This window comes from Pezoporus occidentalis, unplaced genomic scaffold, assembly GCF_034315485.1.
Source record: "Pezoporus occidentalis ecotype Australia unplaced genomic scaffold, CSIRO_AGI_Poc_V1 ctg48, whole genome shotgun sequence".
Lineage (NCBI taxonomy): Eukaryota > Metazoa > Chordata > Aves > Psittaciformes > Psittacidae > Pezoporus > Pezoporus occidentalis.
The window spans coordinates 8,406,140-8,422,623 of record NW_026915813.1 but is presented as its reverse complement, the minus strand read 5'-3'; the positions used below and the strand labels follow the sequence as shown (position 1 = coordinate 8,422,623).

The 16,484-nt window shown below is 40.7% G+C and overlaps 1 long non-coding RNA gene across 1 annotated transcript in view; it reads left to right on the top strand.

Moving 5' to 3' along the window:
- The first annotated feature begins 8,767 nt into the window (after nt 1–8,767).
- LOC134172932 (uncharacterized) overlaps nt 8,768–16,484 on the top strand; it is a 45,822-nt gene continuing 38,105 nt past the window's right edge. Inside the window, exon 1 of the long non-coding RNA XR_009968067.1 lies at nt 8,768–8,923. This is a non-coding gene — a long non-coding RNA (uncharacterized LOC134172932). The remainder of the gene's footprint in view (nt 8,924–16,484) is intronic.

Sequence of the window (16,484 nt, the reverse complement as noted above, 5' to 3'; positions counted from 1 at the left end):
GGAAACAGACAGGACACTTATTATTACTCTAAATAAGAAAAGAGTTTTATGCCATTACAAGAAGGTAAAAATTCAGATCATATGGGCAGTATCAGAATTCAATATTATATAGCTAGGACAAAGACAAGTTCATGCTGACCTAGAATTAAATGTGCATATCTTTTATTTTCTTTAACTACCCTTAATTCACTCTTCTAATTAATTACAATTTTTAGAGAAAAAAAATACCTGTGTTGGACTGTCAATTTTAGTTCATCTCCGCTATTTAGATTGAATGGAATGTACATTCTGTGTACAGATCTGAAAAGAACTTCCCAAAGCCTAAAGAGCCTCCTATGTTGCTTCTCAGTTATTTTATAGAGAAATTATGGGTGCCTAAAAAGAACTGTTTATGAAAGAGAAAAAATAAATTAAAAAAAAGAAGTTCTTATAAAATAGGGAAGGGATGCACAAATATTATAAATCTAAATTGACATGTACAGAAGAAAAACAGGTGATAAGACTGGCCAAAGACAGATGTGGAAAATTGATGTCCAGGTGGGTTTAGAGCCTAAAATGTGTTTTACTCACACTCTGGAAGTTAAAGAAATCGTATCAGTGTTATAAATCTGTTGCTAGATTTGAAACACAAAATTATCTATCATTTTACAGAAGATTATAAAAAAAAAAAAGAAGTGCTAAATGTTTCAGATTAAGCTATGGAGCATGTCAAACTTGCAATTAAAAGTCCTTTATTTCAAGATCATTTGGGGAGCATTTCATCCAAGTCGTATAAGTAATATCTGTGCTTTTTGAAAAAGTATGTTAAGAACTGTTTGACCCTTTAAGCACATTTTCATGAATTCTGAGATATCATTAAAAAAAAACAGAAAACTTGGAAAACAAAATGATGAATGACTCTGATTCTCAAGCATTATTTCCTTACAAGGTAGTATAATTGGTATGTGTGAAGGAAATACAAAAATTAGAGGAAAGTGGAATAGTTGCTTAATAATTTATAAATCGTTTTATGAAAAATAGTCTGGTAAAATAAACCTACTACTTATTGATGTTGTTATGATTAGTAAGAGTAATTGCACCCTCGCAATGGCACAGTATTTATCACCTCTCAAACAATGAAATCGGCAGATTTGACTTCCATAGAAGCAGAAGCAGAGACAAGCAGCATGATGTTCAGACTATGTCTCTTTCCCCCACCTCTTTCACTTCTTTTCAGATTCCACCAGCCAGAGATGTGGTATAAGTTCATCTACCACAGAGGGTAGTACCAACAGAGACAGGGTAAAGATATCCAGCAGGGTCTGCACACACGCACACTGCACTCAGGAAAGGGTTCTTCCATAAAATACTTTAGGGATCTAAGCCTTTACAATGAAACATTGAGGTCTACACAGGGAGATACAATCCAGGACTGCAGGCAGGAGGAATGAATGTGGAAGTTGCCAAAATGAAGAATGTTTAGATAATCTCCTGAATATTTTGCGCAGCCTGCTATCCAATGCTCATATGCCAGTAGTCTCAGTTTTCTTATTTCCTCTTCTATAATGTCTCCACTTTTTTCCCTCTTCCCAGTCCCTTGCCATGCCATCATTTTCTTTCCTGTTAGATTATTGCCATTTAAGTAAACACAATAGCATAATGTTTTCCATCAAACATATTAGTCAGTCTGCCTAGAAACTGACACCCTTTCCCACACTCTGACTTGTATGTTCACTGACTGGTAGTGGTATCACGAGCTGGTTTAAATGCCTTTTTGTGTGCGTGTGTGTGTATGTGTTGTACCACCCTAAATGGGATAATTTTTTGTTTGATTTGTCACTGTGTAATAAGATGAATGATAAAGTTATCAGCTTAATGAGTGAATTATTGTGTAAATTTGAATTTCTGTGTTTCAAAATAGGCTAAATCCTCATAATGGTTCATTTTAACTTTAAAGTAATGAAATTTCCCTTTATTCAGCCTGCATTTTCTTGAAGCCATATGCTAAAGTTTCATTCCCCTTTTGGAAATAAAATAGTTATGGATGGAGAAAATATCTAAGGTAATTTAGGATACAGCCCATGTGAAACTGGGATGAAGGAGTGTGCCAGTGGACAGTAGATACAAAATTTTCTTATCTTCCCTTATGCAGATAAATCAGCTCCAAAATGAACCTGTGAGAATTACTTATTGTGACAAGCCTGCCAAACTCCAGGCATGGCTCTGACACATGAACTACTTGGTCTAGGTATCTGGATGAGAGCTGTGTACTTAAGGTAGGGAACAGGGATGGGGACAGGGTTGTATTTAGAAGTAATTGGAAGTGATATAGTAATAGCAGTACCATTGATAAACATTTGTGTTGTGATTCAAAAGAGATCTGAGGCAGGGATGCTCATGGCTAAGGATCTAAATCTGGACCAGATGCTGGTAGAATGAGGACAGTTATACTCTATGGTGTTGTAATGTAATGAATGGATCTTCCATATTCCTGTGTAGTGTGGTAGGCAGTAGGGAGAAGAAGAAAGTAAGTCGGATTGTCCTGGGTTTAGCAGTAATTTTTTCTCCTTCTTACTAGCTGGTGCAGTGCTGTGTTTTTGACTGGGAACAGAGCTGATAATACTGATGTTTAGTCTGACCAAGGACTTTGTGAGTGTCATGCTCTGCCAGGGAGGAGGGGAAGCCGGGAGGAAGCAGAGACAGGACACCTGACTCAAACTAGCCAAAGAGGTATTCCATAGCACAGCATGTCATGCCCAGGATGTAACTGAGAGTTACCCAGAAGGGCTAGTTCACTGCTTGGTCGGACTGGGTATCGATGGGTGGTGTTGTATTCTCTTCCCTTGTTACTTCCCTTATCATTATTATTATTGGTGGTAGCAGTAGTAGTTTTGTGTTATATTTTAGTTACTGGACTGTTCTTATCTCAACCTGTGCGAGTTACAATCTTTTGATTCTCTTCCCCATCCCTCCAGGAGCAGAGGGGAGCAAGAAAGGTGGGGAGTGAGTGAGTAGGCTGCGTGGGTTACTGACTGCACTTAAACCACGACACCTATGAAGACAGGCTGAGAGAGCTGGGGTTGTTGAGCCTGAAGAAGAGAAGGCTTAGGGGAGACCTTAGAGCATAGAGCAGTCTTCCAGTACCTAAAGGGGGCCTGCAAGAAATCTGGAGAAGGACTTTTTAGAAGGGCATGTAGGGATAGGAGAAGGGGGAATGGTTTTAAACCAAAAGAGGGTAGATTAAGATTAGATTTTAGGAAAAGATTCTTCAGTGTGAGAGGTGTGAGACACTGGAACAGGTAGCCCACATAAGTTGTTTCCTGGAAGTGTTCAAGGCTGGGTTGGATGGGGCTTTGAGCAACCTGGTCTTGTAGAAGGTGTCCCTGCCTATGATGGGGGCTTGGAACTAGATGATCCTTAGGGTCCCTTCCAACCTGAACCATTGTATGATTCTCTGCTTCTGTGATTTTTCCATAGCTATTTCAGAACTAGAACAAATATGCTGTATATACTTTTCCATTCCATGTAAAATTAAAGATGATAAGGAAGAAGTGTTCCTAAAAGTAATAGAATAGCACCTGGAATACTATTATGGATACTAACTTGTGGTCAAAAGCTCCAGCAATCTTTTCTAATAACAGCCACCAGGACTGAGAGATACTGATTTTAAATGTGTTTTGCGGTCAGTTCCTTAATCAGACTTTTCAGGTGTGAGAAGCACCTGCAGTTACACTGCAACAGCAAGTGCTCAGCAGCTATGAGAATGATAACTCAGAACAAAATTTTTTAATTGGTTGTTATTTTAATTTCTCTGTTTAATTTACCCTTATGTAAAAATAAGAGTCATAGACCTAACTGCTTCTTTAGATTACACGGACTACTCTGATATATAATGAGGTTCTTTCAGGCTCTTGATATTGTTTTGCTATTTGTTTTGTCAAGAAATCGTTTTGAGACAAAAGTTTGAGATAAAGTTTAACTACTTGAAATTAAATACAGAATTTTACAGCAGTTTCTCTAGTCCATTGATATCTTCTAACAGCAAGCTTTTCTTGATTAATTGCATAAAAATTTCCTTTAAAATAAGTTTTATCAGTTATCTAATTCTTGTAAGGCAGTTATTTTCTGTAGTATTCTCCAAAATAAATTTTTCAGTGACATCTTTGTGATTTTGACAAGCAAAGAGCATTGTTTCAGACAAGAAATTTTTTTTTAAATAATGGGGAGAAAATGGATGAAGATTTCTCCTTTAAACAGAACTTATCTGCAGCTTGTTCCCAGGCAAGGTCAAAACTGGCACTAATAATTAATCTACTTTTTCCAATAGAGTTTTAAATTTCATTCTGTTGAATGCACTTGTGTGTCCTCCCACAAAACCCTAATGCATGAGAATGGCATATCAAGCAAATATTCCAAGTGCGTATCTGAGAGGTTGAGTCTCAGTGAAGTGTAGATTATCTGCAGTTCTAGGCTGAAGAAATGTTGATTGCATATCTATGGTATGGTGCAAGTTTCTCCTTATAGCAGTTCACATTACATGAGATTTTGCAACAGAACTAGCATTTCCACCTGTAAAACTGGTGAAATTTTTAAACTGAAACAAACGCAATGAATGTAAGATATGATTTTATATAAAATTTTGAAGACCCTGGATTTTTCCTTTTTCTAAGGTATGTTTTTGTCTGTATATCAGTCCATCACACCTGCCTCTCTTTTCGACATCTTTGATTAACTGCACCTTGTCAGCTTTAGAGAGAGGTTTTATCTTTGCCCTACTGGCACCTGGTTTAAAGAAGCAGAACTCATAAGCAACAACTTTATTTACACAAATGTATGTATACTGAAGGTTTTAAATTTTAATTTTGTCCTACATATGAAGAAACTGGGAAGACTTTATTAGTGTAGTTATTTTTGACTAAAAAATTATATTGATATAGAATTTCAGAACTTCCATACTTAAAGCATAAATCTACAATCTCTTGAATTTAATAAACTGCAAGTCAGTTTCTTACAATAAACTGGAGTGAGTCATTGTTCCTTTTCTTAATAATGTCTTGCAAGCATGGCATTTATATCATACCTTTTTTCCTCCTCACTAAACTTTGATTGTATTGCTCAGAAAATTTACTAATGACTGACCATTTACCATGGTATTTTATAAAGTACAGATTTGTGCTTTCCTTCATCAATAGTAGAAACCAATACTATTTATAAAAATCCCTCAATATATTCTCTTTCAACTCCTGTTTTTTTTTTTACACCAGGTGTTTAATCCAGATAGCTTGTATTGAAATAAACATGAATTTCATAACTTCTAGGAAATCAATGATAGTTTAAGAAATTCATACTAGTTATTAGTAGAAAAAAATAGGTTTGTAATGAAAACAAAAGAACAATCAAAAATGCTTTTATTCTGAGCATCATAACAAGCCAGTCTGAATTGCAAGACTACAGCTTTAAAATTATTTATTGATTCATGAAATAATCAGTCTTCATTTGAATAAATGCAGCTGAAGATTACATCCAAACAAAGGTAGGGGAACAAAATTAGGGAATAAACACTGTTGAGCTATAATTAAAAAGAAAAATCTTATCCAAGAAAGAGATAATTACATCTATTATATATTGGAGAGAAACTCAATCTGTATTATCTTTTATGAGGCATTTTGAACAGTGCCATTTAGGAAATAGAGCAAGTGGAGATTAGCTTGGAACTGTGAGGTGGGCAACCACTCTGACGAAGGTTGTATGTAATTTCTAACTTTTTAGTTATTTCTTTCAATACTAGCTAGCTTCTCACAGCTTAGCTGTGGCATTAATATTGAATATTTTAAAATTATTCTAAGCATCAGAGAGGAAATTTTTTGAATTATTTCTCACATGTTTTCTCAAAGAATATATGATGTGCCTCTTTCAGTTACCCAGGAGAGCCTTTGGTTTGGAAGGTCAAATTGCTCTTTTGTCTGTTTTCAGTTACTGGATTCAAACAGTGAATATATTTCCAGTTTGTTGTGGGTTGTGGGTTTTTTTGTTTGTTTGTTTGACAGAGCTTCTATCACATCCTTAAAGGTATTCCTATAAGTAATTGTTTCCACTGAAGATATTGGTGTTTTGGTGTTTTGTTTGTTGGTTTGGTTTGGTTTTTTTTTGTGTGATGTTTTGTTTTTTTTTTTTGGTGTCCTAGATTTCTCCCTACTTTTTCAAGTACTTCAGCAGCAAAACCCCTACTCCATCAGAATTCAGCTTCCCATGACAGCAGATACAGAATTTAATAAATTAATTTCTTTCAAAGAAAATAATAAATTGTAGTTGTTTAGTTTCTGATGAATGGAGGGGTTTCCAAATATTGAATAATTTCTGTAATTCTGTACCATTTCATTTTTTTCACTTATACAATAAATGAAGCAGCATGATATTCACATCTTAGAGGCTGAGATCCTTAAAGTGTCTAGGAAATATCACTGAGACATTTTTGAATAGAACTGAAAAAAAAATACATGCAGAAATATGCTGTCTGAGGGACAGGAAATTTGGCCAAGTCAGACACTATTCGTTAGTACATTTCACATCTTAACCTTTCTTTAAATTAACATGGATTAAATACCTCTGTTTTGTTTCATGGTTCTTTTTTTGGCAGAGATATATTGCATCCAATGTTCTATGATTTTAGCACGTAGAAGGAGGCATGATTGGAAAATCCAATCCATAAAGTAAAGCTGAGTCATGTAATGTCTAAGCAGTTTTAACAGAAAATTTTAATTTATTTTTTTTTTTGGTTGGGTTTTTTGATTTGTTTGGGTTTTTTTTGGTGTAGGGGGGTGTTTATTTGTTTGGCTTTGTTTTCTTTTGGTTTGTTTTTTTTTCCCCAGAAAACTATAAAACATGGTTGAATTTTAAAGTTTTTGCTTTACAACTGATAATGTTAAGCAACACCAAAAGTCCTGATTTGGGGGGAAACATGTCAATGACATTTGCATTTTACTTTCAGGCATTAAGTTTAAATTCTCATTAAAATAATAAATCAGTGATTTAGTAGGAACTGGATGATGTTCATCATGAACTAACATGAAATATTGAAGCAATGTGTTATATAAATATATAGGCACAAAATGTCAGTAAGTTCTATCAACTCTATATGCTATTCTGATGTTTTATTTTGATTTTTGCTTGGAAAATTTGTGTTCATTCTGAATTAAGAATTATTTATCAATTCCTTTTTTATTTTAGTTTTAATCATTTTTTTTCCCCTAGTACTAGTTAATATCATAGGAAACAAGGAAGCATTATCTTCTGAGTAAAATCATTAACTGGATATTGTTATTAGCTTCTCTAAATGCTGTGTTTGACAGAAGTAACTCAAAAATCGTATTCACTGAGACCTAACTAAATAAATCATCTGTGGAATATAAATAATTGTACACATAATCTTTTTAATATGTCAGTCTTGTGTCCTCTTGCGGCTAAATATTCTTAGTTTTCTGATTCAGTGATATTGAAGCACCCACAGTAAAATTTTAATAAACTGATATTATATTTGCAGTTCAGTTCAGGTCTGTAAGTCTAATCAAAGGTCACAACTCAGTTCAGATTTTGTATTCTCCTTTGTTTTTTATTTCTGACTTCTTTTTGAAGCTTTGCATATTTTTTTGCCTGAACGATTTTTAGTTAGGAATTAGCAAATGAAGATCAGCAGATGTTTACAATTATATATGTAGATTATAGCAGTAGGGCTGGAACTAGATGATCTTAAGGTGCTTCCCAACCCTATCTATTCTATGATTATAGAGATGTTTATTCTAAACTTTCATAATTTAGTTAAGAAAAGCCACACTGCCTTTCCCTTATTCTTTCCTACTTCCTTTCCAAAAGAGCTAATGATGATATACTTACAAAGTCTAGAACCAGAGAAAGTGAAAGAGCAGGGGAACAATTGACATTGTTTAGAGTCATTTGGAATATGGTATGAATACAGTTACTATTTCTTTCTATTCAAATGTTAAAAGAAAATAATTTTTTCATATTTATTGATAATGGGTGATGAATTTATTTATGTCTATTTAAAGGAAGTGTTCATTCTTAAGACACAGATATTCTGTACCCTCAAAATTCAAAGGCAATATCTTCTACCCTTTGAATGGGCAACATATTTTTAGATTTCTCACTACAGAATTATTTTAAATTTTAGTAACGATGGAAGAAAAATAACAGAGCATCAAGAATCCACCTGGCAATGCCTGTGGCTAATACAGGTTACATGATCAAATTTTGCATACACTGATTCTGTGTATTTTACATCATAACACATTCAATAATACACAGTTTTAAACCAATCAGGAAAATAAGTCCTATATAAGTGTTTTATTGTTTTAGAGGTGGGAAACTATTGCTTGAGAATTGTTGTATGACACCTGTAAAAATAATCCTCTATGTTGTTATATCCAAGAATTTTAAACATTAGAAGTGGCTTCTTAGATTAACACAAAGATTTGTTAAATTGGAAGGTGATCATTGTTATCTCCCTGAAATCCTATTCTTTGTCTTTAAATTCCCTTTGTATTGTGAAATTCTGTATTTTGCATTTGAGCATAAAAATTTTGTATTTGACTGTACATGACATAGCCATTATTCAGTGCCACTTACTGAAATATAATTCTTGCATTTGAAGGAAGAGATGCCATGGTGTCCTGGGTTCAGCAGTAGCAGTCATTTTTCTCCTTCTTGGTAGCTGGTGCAGTGCAGTGTTTAGACTTTAGGCTCGGGAACAGAGCTGATAACAATGATGTTTGGTTTGGCCAAGGACTTTGTGTGCCTCATGCTCTGCCAGGGAGGAGGGGAAGCTGGGAGGAAGCAGAGACAGGACACCTGACTCAAGCTAGCCAAAGAGGTATTCCATACCATAGCACGTCATGCCCAGGATGTAACTGGGAGTTACCCGGAAGGGCTGGTGGACTGCAGGGTTGGAGGAGGTGGAGGAGGTATGGGTTGGTGCTTGGTCGGGCTGGGGGGGGGGCGAGTTATGTGTCGACTGGTGCTGAGGTGTTGTATTCTCTTCCCTTGTTATTTCCTTTATCATTATTATTATTGGTGGTAGCAGTAGTGATCTGTGTTATACCCTAGTTACTGGACTGTTCTTATCTCAACCCGTGGGAGTTGCATTCTTTTTGATTCTCCTCTCCGTCCCTCCAGGAGTAGGGGGAGGGAAAGAAGGAGGGGAGTGAGTGAACGAGTTACCTGACTGGGTTTAAACCACTACACATGGCTATAATTTTTGGCCAGCCACAGAAACTTTAAGACAGAGAAATTAATTTCAGAGAAATTAAGGCCATGTGTTTGCCTTAGCTTTGCCTATCAAGCTGTTAAAAAAAAAAAGGGGGATGTGGGAACTAATTAACATGATTATAACCATCCGAAATCCATTAAACAGTACCTGAAAACTGCACTGAGTACATTATAGGCTTTTAATAGTGAAGACATTACTGTGAAAGAAACCAGTCTTAGTTTCATCTGTTCCTTTGCCACTAATCTAGGAAAATGCATTTGCTAAGGCACAGATAGCTGAGACAAAATTCCATTTCTGTAAGGAAATCAAGATTCAACTAAGACCTTTTTAAATACAGAATTCTGAATTTAAAAAAAATATTGGAATAATTTAAACAAACTATATTCTTGTCCAGCCATTTTTTTTCTCCTTCTTAGTAGCTGGTGCAGCTATGTGGTTTTGACTTTCAGCCTGGCAACAGCGCTGATAACACTGATGTTTAGTCTGACCAAGGACTTTGTGGGTCTCATGCTCTGCCAGGGAGGAGGGGAAGCCAGGAGAAAGCAGAGACAGGACACCTGACCCAAACTAGCCAAAGAGGTATTCCATACCGCAGCACGTCATGCCCGGGATGTAACCCAGAAAGGCACTGTCTGCTCAGTCAGACTTGTTTCGGCGGGTGGTATTGTATTCTCTTCCCATGTTATTTCCCTTATCATTATTGTTATTCTTGGTGGTAGCAGTAGTGATTTGTGTTATACCTTAGTTACTGGACTGTTCTTATCTCCACCTGTGGGAGTTACATACTTTCGATTCTCCTCCTCATCCCTCTGGGAGCCCAGGGAGGGGCGGGGGTGGGGGGGTGGGAGGGGAAGAAAGAGGTGGTGGGGGGGAGTAGACTGCATGGCTGACTTGCTGACAGGGTTTAAACCATGACAATTCTGAATTTCCCAGCTAGAGGAATGACCACTATTTCTTTTATTTTTTTTGCCTTATTCAGTGCCAGTTATTACTAGTTCTAAACATAATGAACTGTGTTTTGGTCTTTGGCATGGTTGTCCAGATTATTCTGTTATTTCTGTTTGGTGCTTTGCATAAGTGTAAAGACTGCATAGCATTTCAGATGCCAGCAGAGGGTAAAAGCCACTCCTGGAAAGATATGCTTTTGGACTGGCAAGGAGATCATAATTGGCACTGAGCTTAAGTAGTTTTTACGTCCAGGTCGTCAAACCTATTTTGCTGCCAGCTTTTGGCTAGAATTCTGCTTAACAGCAGATGGCATTGTTTTTTAGATGTTCTTGAATAGAGCTGATCATTAATTCCCCCTGGATTTGCTCAGACACCTTATATGATGAATTTTCCTAACTACATGGCTGTGTACTTTGCAGAAATCTACATTCATTCTTCCTTGTTATTGTACAGAAATCATGATTACAGTCTTTATATAAGCTATGCAATGTAACTACATGATCTTTATTTTTTTGAAGTGAATGTTTTATTTTTAAACATACAATTATTTGCAGGCACACCTGGCACTATTTAGACACCTAAAAGTGCACTTAATTACCTTGATTGTTTGTACAAATCAGGTAGAAAGAGGATTGTTGATATAAAATATCCTTTTGTTTCATTACTGAACAGTTATTTTGCAGTGTGAAAAAGCTGGCACATCCTGGATGGTTGACTTGAAGTGCCTTCAGCTCAGGCCACCTGAGACTGATCCTCTGTCGTGGTTTAAACCCAGTCAGGTAACTTGTTCACTCACTCCCAGTGAGTGGTGCCGAGCTGACAACAATCGAGGTCCGTGTCCGTCTCTCCCCCCGCACCGGGGCTCTCCCCTTCCCTGCTCCTGGAGGAACGGGGAGGAGGATCGAAAGAGTGCAACTCCTACGGGTTGAGACAAGAACAGTCCAGCAACCAATGTACAAGACAAATCACCACCGCTACTATCAACTACAACAATGATAAGGGAAAATAACAAGGGAAGAGAATACGATACCACCGGCCAAGAAGGCGAGTTCCACCCGGAAGTCCCTGTCCTTCCGGGTAACTCCCAGTTACCCCTCACCCCGGGCATGACGTGCTGTGGTATGGAATACCTCCCCGGCTAGCCCGGGTCAGGCGCCCCGTCTCTGCTTCCTCACAGCTTCCCCTCCTCCCTGGCAGAGCATGAGCCTCACAGAGTCCTTGGTCAGGGTAAACATCACTTAGCAACAACCGAAAACATCGGCTTCACCAACACTGTTCTCAAGCTGGAAGTCAAAACACAGCACTGCACCAGTTAACACAAAGGAAAAACATGACTGCTACTGCTGAACCCAGGACATTATCCACCCCTTATTCCATACCATTCACGTCGTGCTCAGATCCCACATTTTCAATACACCATCGCTCTCCCACATATATACATCCATATACATACAGACCAAGAGGAAAAATCATTTTCTTAGTGCATGGACCAATCCCTATAATGCTGCCGAGTCCATTCGGTCCATGATGTTCAAAGCTCATTCTCTGATGGGATGATGACTGGAGGGAAGTCAGGGCCAGTCGCTGGTGACCTGAAGACATCTAGTTGATGGGCTATAAAAGCATTACACAGCAGGCAACAGCATACAATTGAGTTCACTGGCTGTTTTCCCCTAAAATCAAATCCCCTTGAGGTATACATCAGACTTCCCCATCTTCCCGCATTACCCACCAAGTATATCCAGGTCCCTGAGCAAAAGCAATCCCACGAGTGGGTTTGCCTTTACCTGAAGCAGGAATGACCCAGATTGTCTTCCCCAGCAAATTCTTCATATGCACCACAGGAACTTTGTCCCCCTCTACAATATGTAAAAGTTCTGAGTGGGCTGGGCCGGCCCTGTTGGCAGATCCTCTGGTGTTGACCAACCAGGTGGCCTTTGGTAAGTGTGTATCCCAATGCTTGAAAGTTCCCCCACCCATTGCTCTCAGTGTAGTTTTTAACAGCCCATTGTACCGTTCGATTTTCCCAGAGGCTGGTGCATGGTAGGGGATGTGATATACCCACTCAATGCCATGCTCTTTGGCCCAAATATCTATAAGGTTATTCCGGAAATGAGTCCCATTGTCTGACTCAATTCTCTCTGGGGTGCCGTGTAGCCACAAAATCTGTTTCTCAAGGCCCAGGATGGTGTTCCGGGCAGTGGCATGGGGCACAGCGTATGTTTCCAGCCACCCGGTGGTTGCTTCCACCATGGTAAGCCCATGGCGCTTGCCTTGGCGGGTTGGTGGCAGTGTGATATAGTCAATCTGCCAGGCCTCCCCATATTTATACTTCAACCATCGTCCTCCATACCAAAGAGGCGTTAACCGCTTGGCTTGTTTAATTGCAGCACATGTTTCACACTCATGAATAACCTGGGCAATAGCGTCCATTGTTAAGTCCACCCCTCGGTCACGGGCCCATCTATATGTTGCATCTCTGCCCTGATGGCCTGAAGCGTCATGGGCCCACCGGGCCAAAAATAATTCACCTTTATGTTGCCAATCTAAGTCCATCTGAGCCACTTCGATCTTAGCCGCTTTATCCACTTGTTGGTTGTTCTGGTGTTCCTCAGTGGCCCGACTCTTGGGTACATGGGCATCTACATGACGTACCTTCACCACCAGGTTCTGCACCCTGGCAGCAATATCTTTCCACAGTGCAGCAGCCCAGATGGGTTTACCTCTGCGTTGCCAGTTGCTCTGCTTCCATTGCTTCAACCACCCCCACAGGGCATTTGCCACCATCCATGAGTCAGTACAGAGATAAAGTACTGGCCACTTTTCTCGTTCAGCAATGTCCAGGGCCAGCTGGATGGCTTTCACCTCGGCAAACTGACTCGATTCACCCTCTCTGTCAGCAGTTTCTGCAACTTGTCGTCCAGGACTCCATACAGCTGCCTTCCATCTCCGATGCTTTCCCACAATACGGCAAGAGCCATCAGTAAACAAGGCATACTGCTTTTCACTTGCTGACAGTTTATTATATGGTGGGGCCTCTTCAGCGTGCATCACCTCCTCCTCTGGTGACATTCCGAAATCTTTGCCCTCTGGCCAGTCCATGATGACTTCTAGAATGCCTGGACGACTGGGATTTCCTATTCGAGTTCGTTGTGTAATTAGTGCAGCCCATTTACTCCATGTAGCATTGGTTGCATGATGTGTAGAGGAGACCCTGCCTTTGAACATCCAGCCCAGCACGGGCAGCCGGGGTGCCAGAAGGAGCTGTGCTTCAGTGCCAATCACTTCCGAAGCAGCTCGAACCCCTTCATAGGCTGCCAGTATCTCTTTCTCAGTTGGGGTATAGCTGGCCTCAGATCCTTTATATCCCCGACTCCAAAAGCCGAGGGGTCGACCTCGAGTCTCCCCTGGAGCTTTCTGCCAGAGGCTCCAGGTAGGACCGTTCTCCCCAGCTGCAGTGTACAACACATTTTTTACATCTGGTCCGGTCCGGACTGGTCCAAGGGCTACTGCATGAACTATCTCGCCTTTAATTTGGTCAAAGGCTTGTTGCTGCTCAGGGCCCCATTTAAAATCATTCTTCTTCTGGGTCACATGATAGAGAGGGCTTACAATCAAACTGTAATTTGGGATGTGCATTCTCCAGAACCCCACTGCACCCAAGAAAGCTTGCGTTTCTTTCTTATTAGTTGGTGGAGACATTGCTGTTATCTTGTTGATCACATCTGTGTGGGATCTGTCTACGTCCATCTTGCCATTTTATTCCCAAAAATTGAATCTCCTGTGCAGGTCCCTTGACCTTACTCCGTTTTATGGCAAAACCGGCTTTCAGCAGGATTTTGATTATTTTCCTCCCTTTCTCAAAGACTTCTTCCGCTGTGTCGCCCCACACAATAATGTCATCAATGTATTGCAGGTGTTCTGGAGCTTGCCCCTGTTCCAGTGGAGTCTGGATCAGTCCATGGCAAATGGTAGGGCTGTGTTTCCACCCCTGGGGCAGTCGGTTCCAAGTGAACTGGACACCCCTCCAAGTAAAAGCAAACTGTGGCCTGCACTCTGCTGCCAAAGGAATTGAGAAAAATGCATTGGCAATATCAATCATGGCATACCACTTGGCTGCCTTTGACTCTAGTTCATACTGAAGTTCTAGCATGTCCGGTACGGCAGCACTCAATGGTGGTGTGACTTCATTCAGGCCACGATAGTCTACTGTTAGTCTCCATTCTCCATTAGACTTTCGCACTGGCCATATGGGGCTATTGAAGGGTGAGCGGGTCCTGCTGATCACCCCCTGACTCTCCAGTTGACGGATCAGCTGATGGATGGGAATCAGGGAGTCTCAGTTGGTGCGATATTGCCGCCGGTGCACTGTTGTGGTCGCAATTGGCACTTGTTGTTCTTCAACTTTCAGCAACCCCACAGCAGAGGGATCTTCTGAGAGACCAGGCAAGGTGGACAGCTGCTCAATTTCCTCAGTCTCCAAAGCAGCAATACCAAAAGCCCACCGGTACCCTTTTGGGTCTTTGAAGTACCCTCTCTTGAGGTAGTCTATGCCGAGAATGCATGGAGCCTCTGGACCAGTCACAATAGGGTGCTTTTGCCATTCCCTCCCAGTCAGGCTGATTTCAGCCTCCAGCACAGTCAACTCTTGGGATCCTCCTGTCACTCCAGAAATATAGATGGGTCCAAGCCCTTGACAGCTTGATGGCATCAGGGTACACTGTGCATCGGTATCTACTAGAGCCTTATACTTCTGTGGGACTGATGTGCCAGGCCATCTGATCCACACAGTCCAGTAAATCCGATTGTCCCCTACCTCCACCTGGCTGGAGGCAGGGCCCCTCTAATGGTCATCACAGCATTGGACACTTAAGTCGTGGTGAAAGGAATTATTTTTCATTATCACAGGAGCTGGAGTAAAATCAGCTCTTCCACTCCATCTGGGAAACTGATCACCAGAGACTGAAGCCGTAGCTCTCATGGGACGATCAGTCTTGGCCCTTGCTCCCCTCTTCAGTTCACTCACCCGTTCCTCCAAAGCTGAAGTAGGTTTTCCATCCCACTTTGTCATGTCTTCTCCGTGATCCAGCAGGTAAAACCATAGGGTACCCCGTGGCGTATACCTTCTGTATCTCCTCTCTTGAACAAGAGGACGCCTTTTGTTAATAGCTGAGACATGTGTTGGTACACGTGAGGAGCTCGATAAATCAGATAGATTGTCCCTCAATTGTTCGAGGTCCTGGGACAGTTTTTTCACAGCTGAGATGATGGAAGGGGTGAGATTGTCTTCGAACTCTCGGAGTTTATGAACCATTTCATCCACTGTTAGTGGTACTATGTCATTCCAGGTCACTGTTGCCAATGAATGGGCATATGATGACGGTGCATTCCATGTGAGTTTTCGCCACATGGGTCGTGTACATTCAACTTCATCTGGATCTATAGGTGTATCCCCGTTATTCGGCTTGATGTGATAGAGCATCTCTACGATGGCTGATTCCCTCAGAGACTGGATGCCTTTGTCTATAGTAGTCCACTTGGCCGAACGACTCGTAACATCGTCCTTGTACGGAAACCTTTCTTTCACAGCTGCCAAGAGCCTCCTCCAAAGGCTGAGGGACTTTTTCTCTCTTGCAATTGCTTTGTCAATTCCCCCTTCTCTAGCAAGTGATCCCAGCTGCTTGGCTTCTGTACCTTCTAGTTCGTGACCATCGGCCCCATTGTCCCAGCATCGGAGTAACCAGGTGATGATGGGCTCCCCTGGTTGACGGGTAAAATCTTTTCGCATATTCCGCAGCTCGGTTGAGGTCCGAGGTCGAGAAGTTACCTCTTCTTCTTCTTCTTCGTCATGTGATGATGACTCCTGATCAGATTCTGGACTGGGTGGTGAATTCATTGGTTCTTCATCTCGCTTCACCCTTTTTGCCTCCTTTTTGCTTGTTCTCTTGCGTACAGGGGCAACCGATATTGGTACGAATTGGTCCTCTGGTTTGGCTGCAGTGATTATCACTGTGGTTTGAGTAGCAACTGTACTTGTTGCTGGGGGTGGTGTAGCTACTGTGCTTGGAGCTGGGGTAACCGCGCTGTCTGTTGCAGTTGAAGTTTGAGCAGCTGCTGTACTTGCCGCTGGGGTAGCTGTGCTGTTCATTGCAGCCAAAGTTTGAGTAGCGACTGTCGCTTTGCCCTCAGATCCGCCGACATTCTTTTCCTTTTGAAGGTGCTGGATAGTGTTGAACAAGGCCCTGTAAGCATGGGCCAAGCCCAAGCACGTTGCCGT